The following is a 7,921-nucleotide window of genomic DNA, read 5'->3' as shown; positions in this document are numbered from 1 at the left end:
AAAAATTGAAAAGAACCAAATGAAACAAATTAAGTTAAGTCCATCGGTCAAACCGCCTACTCTTGAAAAATATTTCATGGTCAATATTACCCGCAACTAGTTTGTTCCTAACACAGCTCAGAACTGAAATATTCCCAATTTCGCAGAAAATTTGTGATCTAATACAGAACTGGTAACAATGAACTACACTTCCTAGATAGCACAATCGACTATTGCACTAAAAAAATCCGAGTAGTATGACAAGGAAAATTTTACTAAAAGAGCTTTTGGCCAGATCTGCTTCAAATTTTGATATCATGAGCAAATTCCTAGGAGGACTGTGAACCGAGATATCGAGATTTTTGTGGGATTTTTTTTTTAAATTGGCTGCGGAGGACATTCAAAATATGGCTAAATGAAGAATTTTCGATTCTGCATAGGAACCTACCATTGATTTCTCCCTAACATTCCCCAAAGCTGAGATATTGCGAATTTTGTAGAAAAATTGTGCTTTAAATGTGTATACAAATTTTTCTGATCGGAATCGATGCCTAATTCGGAATGTACATCCTCGCAACTATCTAAATACACCATAAAAAGTTCAAATTCGATCGGTCGTATTTTTCGAAAAAACCAAGACTATAACCTTGGATATTTTTTCGCCAAAAAAAGTTTTTGATTCAGATCGACTCCAAAATTTGATGTAATAAAGTATTTTCCATGCAGAATTCCTATTTGCAATCAGTTCCTCCCTAGACGCCCCCAAAATTGAGTTATTTCGAATTTTGAGGTAAATTATCAAGGGTAGTTTGCCCTCTGTCCGCATCTTACGGAACTATTTTTTTTCCGCGGCCCAACTTAGATAGAATCCTGTAATTAGCTACCCTCACCAAATCCTTGTTTGAGCTATTCTTCGCAGATGGCACTACCGAATCCTAGAAAAAGTCCTTTTAGGAAAATTTTACTAGGAGATTTTATGGCCGGATCTGCTTCAAAATTTGATTAAATGACGAAATCCCGATGCTCAATAACGATTTGCAATCAGATAATTCCTAGGAGCCTGTGAACCAAGATATCGAGCGTTTTGTAGGAGTTTTTTGAAAAAAAAATTGGCTGCGGAGGACATTCAAAATTTGGTTACATACAGAATTTTCGTTTCTGAATATACATCTACCATCGGTTTCTTCCTAGCACTTCCCAGAGGTGAGATATGGCCAATTTTGTAGAAAAATAGTGCTTTAAATGTGTGAATCGATGCCTAGTTCGGAATGTACATCCTCGAAACTATCTAAATACACCATCAAAAGTTCAAATTCGATCGGTCGTATTTTTCGAAAAAACCAAGACTTATATATAACCTTGGATATTTTTTTGCCAAAATAAGTTTTTGATTCAGATCGACTCCAAAATTTGATGTTATAAAGTATTTTCCAAGCAGAATACCTATTTGCAATCAGTTCCTCCCTAGACGCCCCCAAAATTGAGTTATTTCGAATTTTGTGGTAATATTATCAAGGCATAGACCTATAATAACAATAATTTGAACTCGAAATTTGGGAAAAAATTGAATTTGCCTCTAAAAATCGTTATATCTCCTAAATTATTCATCACAGATCCCTCAAATCAAAACGTTTTCAAACTTCAAGTTCCGCTCTAAAACATAGTGGAGTTTCAAGTGCGTAGCCCATGGCCAGAAGAAGTGGCAGCTTCGGGAAAATTATCAATTTTTTCTTTGAAAGTTTCATATTTTTGCCTATAATTTATGAAATAATGTACTGACCGCACAACTGCAAGCATTTTCGTAATCTACATAGTCGAATCAATCAATGAAATGGCACAATATTCCCATGAAAGAACTTTTATTTTTCAAAAAATTTTTAAGGGTCAGGTATAGAAAATTTTACGAAAATTTTTGGACAAAAAATTTTTCAGGTGAGATCGAAATTCGGCTAATCAGAGATCGTAAATTATGGCATCGCTCACCGATTCTTCGTAGAACTCCCGGTTTTGGGGGAATTTGAACTCGAAATCTGGGAAAAAATTGAATTTGCCTCTAAAAATCGTTATATCTCCTGAATTATTCGTCACAGATCCCTCAAATAAAAACGTTTTCAAACTTCAAGTTCCGCTCTAAAACATAGTGGAGTTTCAAGTGCGTAGCCCATGGCCAGAAGAAGTGGCAGCTTCGGGAAAATTATCAATTTTTTCTTTGAAAGTTTCATATTTTTGCCTATAATTTATGAAATAATGTACTGACCGCACAACTGCAAGCATTTTCGTAATTCTACATAGTCGAATCAATCACTGAAATGACACAATATTCCCATGAAAGAACTTTTATTTTTCAAAAAATTTTTAAGTGTCAGGTATAGAAAATTTTACGAAAATTTTTGGACAAAAAATTTTTCAGGTGAGATCGAAATTCGGCTAATCAGAGATCGTAAATTATGGCATCGCTCACCGATTCTTCGTAGAGCTCCCGGTTTTGGGGGAATTTGAACTCGAAATTTGGGAAAAAATTGAATTTGCCTCTAAAAATCGTTATATCTCCTGAATTATTCGTCACAGATCCCTCAAATAAAAACGTTTTCAAACTTCAAGTTCCTTTCTAAAACATAGTGGAGTTTCAAGTGCGTAGCCCATGGCCAGAAGAAGTGGCAGCTTCGGGAAAATTATCAATTTTTTCTTTGAAAGTTTCATATTTTTGCCTATAATTTATGAAATAATGTACTGACCGCACAACTGCAAGCATTTTCGTAATCTACATAGTCGAATCAATCAATGAAATGACACAATATTCCCATGAAAGAACTTTTATTTTTCAAAAAATTTTTAAGGGTCAGGTATAGAAAATTTTACGAAAATTTTTGGACAAAAACATTTTCAGGTGAGATCGAATTTCGGCTAATCAGGGATCGTCAATTTTGGCACCGCTCACCGATTTTGCGCAGACCTCACAGTTTTGAAGAAATTCGAACTCGAAATTATGGAAAAAATTGAATTTGCCTCTAAAAATCGTTATATCTCCTAAAGTATTCGTTACAGACCCCTCAAACAAAAACGTTTTTTGAACATCTAGTTCTGATCTATAACATAGTGAGGTTTCATGGGCGTAACTCAAGTCCAGAAGAAGTTTCAGCTTCGGGAAATTCATCCATTTTTTTGTTCGAAAATTCCGGTTTTTCAGCAATAATATCTGAAATAATGTACTGACCGCACAACTGCAAGCATTTTCGTGATCTACATAGTCGAATCAATCAATAAAATGACACAATATTTCCATGAAAGAACTTTTATTTTTCAAAAAATTTTTAAGGGTCAGGTATAGAAAATTTTACGAAAATTTTTGGACAAAAACATTTTCAGGTGAGATCGAATTTCGGCTAATCAGGGATCGTCAATTTTGGCACCGCTCACCGATTTTGCGCAGACCTCACAGTTTTGAAGAAATTCGAACTCGAAATTATGGAAAAAATTGAATTTGCCTCTAAAAATCGTTATATCTCCTAAAGTATTCGTTACAGACCCCTCAAACAAAAACGTTTTTTGAACATCTAATTCTGATCTATAACATAGTGAGGTTTCATGGGCGTAGCTCAAGTCCAGAAAAAGTTTCAGCTTCGGGAAATTCATCCATTTTTTTGTTCGAAAATTCCGGTTTTTCAGCAATAATTTCTGAAATAATGTACTTATCGCCAAACTGCAAGCATTTTCGTGATCTACATAGTCGAATCAATCAATAAAATGACACAATATTCCCATGAAAGAACTTTTATTTTTCAAAAAATTTTTAAGGGTCAGGTATAGAAAATTTTACGAAAATTTTTGGACAAAAACATTTTCAGGTGAGATCGAATTTCGGCTAATCAGGGATCGTCAATTTTGGCACCGCTCACCGATTTTGCGCAGACCTCACAGTTTTGAAGAAATTCGAACTCGAAATTATGGAAAAAATTGAATTTGCCTCTAAAAATCGTTATATCTCCTAAAGTATTCGTTACAGACCCCTCAAACAAAAACGTTTTTTGAACATCTAATTCTGATCTATAACATAGTGAGGTTTCATGGGCGTAACTCAAGTCCAGAAGAAGTTTCAGCTTCGGGAAATTCATCAATTTTTTTGTTCGAAAATTCCGGTTTTTCAGCAATAATTTCTGAAATAATGTACTTATCGCCAAACTGCAAGCATTTTCGTGATCTACATAGTCGAATCAATCAATAAAATGACACAATATTCCCATGAAAGAACTTTTATTTTTCAAAAAATTTTTAAGGGTCAGGTATAGAAAATTTTACGAAAATTTTTGGACAGAAACATTTTCAGGTGAGATCGAATTTCGGCTAATCAGGGATCGTCAATTTTGGCACCGCTCACCGATTTTGCGCAGACCTCACAGTTTTGAAGAAATTCGAACTCGAAATTATGGAAAAAATTGAATTTGCCTCTAAAAATCGTTATATCTCCTAAAGTATTCGTTACAGACCCCTCAAACACAAACGTTTTTTGAACATCTAGTTCTGATCTATAACATAGTGAGGTTTCATGGGCGTAGCTCAAGTCCAGAAGAAGTTTCAGCTTCGGGAAATTCATTCATTTTTTTGTTCGAAAATTCCGGTTTTTCAGCAATAATTTCTGAAATAATGTACTTATCGCCAAACTGCAAGCATTTTCGTGATCTACATAGTCGAATCAATCAATAAAATGACACAATATTCCCATGAAAGAACTTTTATTTTTCAAAAAATTTTTAAGGGTCAGGTATAGAAAATTTTACGAAAATTTTTGGACAAGAACATTTTCAGGTGAGATCGAATTTCGGCTAATCAGGGATCGTCAATTTTGGCACCGCTCACCGATTTTGCGCAGACCTCACAGTTTTGAAGAAATTCGAACTCGAAATTATGGAAAAAATTTAATTTGCCTCTAAAAATCGTTATATCTCCTAAAGTATTCGTTACAGACCCCTCAAACAAAAACGTTTTTTGAACATCTAGTTCTGATCTATAATATAGTGAGGTTTCATGGGCGTAGCTCAAGTCCAGAAGAAGTTTCAGCTTCGGGAATTTCATCCATTTTTTTGTTCGAAAATTCCGGTTTTTCAGCAATAATTTCTGAAATAATGTACTGACCGCACAACTGCAAGCATTTTCGTGATCTACATAGTCGAATCAATCAATAAAATGACACAATATTCCCATGAAAGAACTTTTATTTTTAAAAAAATTTTTAAGGGTCAGGTATAGAAAATTTTACGAAAATTTTTGGACAAAAACATTTTCAGGTGAGATCGAATTTCGGCTAATCAGGGATCGTCAATTTTGGCACCGCTCACTGATTTTGCGCAGACCTCACAGTTTTGAAGAAATTCGAACTCGAAATTATGGAAAAAATTTAATTTGCCTCTAAAAATCGTTATATCTCCTAAAGTATTCGTTACAGACCCCTCAAACACAAACGTTTTTTGAACATCTAGTTCTGATCTATAACATAGTGAGGTTTCATGGGCGTAGCTCAAGTCCAGAAGAAGTTTCAGCTTCGGGAAATTCATCCATTTTTTTGTTCGAAAATTCCGGTTTTTCAGCAATAATTTCTGAAATAATGTACTTATCGCCAAACTGCAAGCATTTTCGTGATCTACATAGTCGAATCAATCAATAAAATGACACAATATTCCCATGAAAGAACTTTTATTTTTCAAAAAATTTTTAAGGGTCAGGTATAGAAAATTTTACGAAAATTTTTGGACAAAAACATTTTCAGGTGAGATCGAATTTCGGCTAATCAGGTATCGTCAATTTTGGCACCGCTCACCGATTTTGCGCAGACCTCACAGTTTTGAAGAAATTCGAACTCGAAATTATGGAAAAAATTGAATTTGCCTCTAAAAATCGTTATATCTCCTAAAGTATTCGTTACAGACCCCTCAAACAAACGTTTTTTGAACATCTAATTCTGATCTATAACATAGTGAGGTTTCATGGGCGTAGCTCAAGTCCAGAAAAAGTTTCAGCTTCGGGAAATTCATCCATTTTTTTGTTCGAAAATTCCGGTTTTTCAGCAATAATTTCTGAAATAATGTACTTATCGCCAAACTGCAAGCATTTTCGTGATCTACATAGTCGAATCAATCAATAAAATGACACAATATTCCCATGAAAGAACTTTTATTTTTCAAAAAATTTTTAAGGGTCAGGTATAGAAAATTTTACGAAAATTTTTGGACAAACACATTTTCAGGTGAGATCGAATTTCGGCTAATCAGGGATCGTCAATTTTGGCACCGCTCACCGATTTTGCGCAGACCTCACAGTTTTGAAGAAATTCGAACTCGAAATTATGGAATAAATTTAATTTGCCTCTAAAAATCGTTATATCTCCTAAAGTATTCGTTACAGACCCCCTCAAACAAAAACGTTTTTTGAACATCTAGTTCTGATCTATAACATAGTGAGGTTTCATGGGCGTAGCTCAAGTCCAGAAGAAGTTTCAGCTCCGGGAAATTCATCCATTTTTTTGTTCGAAAATTCCGGTTTTTCAGCAATAATTTCTGAAATAATGTACTTATCGCCAAACTGCAAGCATTTTCGTGATCTACATAGTCGAATCAATCAATAAAATGACACAATATTCCCATGAAAGAACTTTTATTTTTCAAAAAATTTTTAAGGGTCAGGTATAGAAAATTTTACGAAAATTTTTGGACAAAAACATTTTCAGGTGAGATCGAATTTCGGCTTATCAGGGATCGTCAATTTTGGCACCGCTCACCGATTTTGCGCAGACCTCACAGTTTTGAAGAAATTCGAACTCGAAATTATGGAAAAAATTGAATTTGCCTTTAAAAATCGTTATATCTCCTAAAGTATTCGTTACAGACCCCTCAAACAAAAACGTTTTTTGAACATCTAGTTCTGATCTATAATATAGTGAGGTTTCATGGGCGTAACTCAAGTCCAGAAGAAGTTTCAGCTTCGGGAAATTCATCCATTTTTTTGTTCGGAAATTCCGGTTTTTCAGCAATAATTTCTGAAATAATGTACTTATCGCCAAACTGCAAGCATTTTCGTGATCTACATAGTCGAATCAATCAATAAAATGACACAATATTCCCATGAAAGAACTTTTATTTTTCAAAAAATTTTTAAGGGTCAGGTATAGAAAATTTTACGAAAATTTTTGGACAAGAACATTTTCAGGTGAGATCGAATTTCGGCTAATCAGGGATCGTCAATTTTGGCACCGCTCACCGATTTTGCGCAGACCTCACAGTTTTGAAGAAATTCGAACTCGAAATTATGGAAAAAATTTAATTTGCCTCTAAAAATCGTTATATCTCCTAAAGTATTCGTTACAGACCCCTCAAACAAAAACGTTTTTTGAACATCTAGTTCTGATCTATAATATAGTGAGGTTTCATGGGCGTAGCTCAAGTCCAGAAGAAGTTTCAGCTTCGGGAATTTCATCCATTTTTTTGTTCGAAAATTCCGGTTTTTCAGCAATAATTTCTGAAATAATGTACTGACCGCACAACTGCAAGCATTTTCGTGATCTACATAGTCGAATCAATCAATAAAATGACACAATATTCCCATGAAAGAACTTTTATTTTTAAAAAAATTTTTAAGGGTCAGGTATAGAAAATTTTACGAAAATTTTTGGACAAAAACATTTTCAGGTGAGATCGAATTTCGGCTAATCAGGGATCGTCAATTTTGGCACCGCTCACTGATTTTGCGCAGACCTCACAGTTTTGAAGAAATTCGAACTCGAAATTATGGAAAAAATTTAATTTGCCTCTAAAAATCGTTATATCTCCTAAAGTATTCGTTACAGACCCCTCAAACACAAACGTTTTTTGAACATCTAGTTCTGATCTATAACATAGTGAGGTTTCATGGGCGTAGCTCAAGTCCAGAAGAAGTTTCAGCTTCGGGAAATTCA

Source organism: Harmonia axyridis, chromosome 5 (genome assembly GCF_914767665.1).
Source record: "Harmonia axyridis chromosome 5, icHarAxyr1.1, whole genome shotgun sequence".
In the NCBI taxonomy this organism is placed as follows: domain Eukaryota; kingdom Metazoa; phylum Arthropoda; class Insecta; order Coleoptera; family Coccinellidae; genus Harmonia; species Harmonia axyridis.
This window is presented reverse-complemented; position numbering follows the sequence as displayed.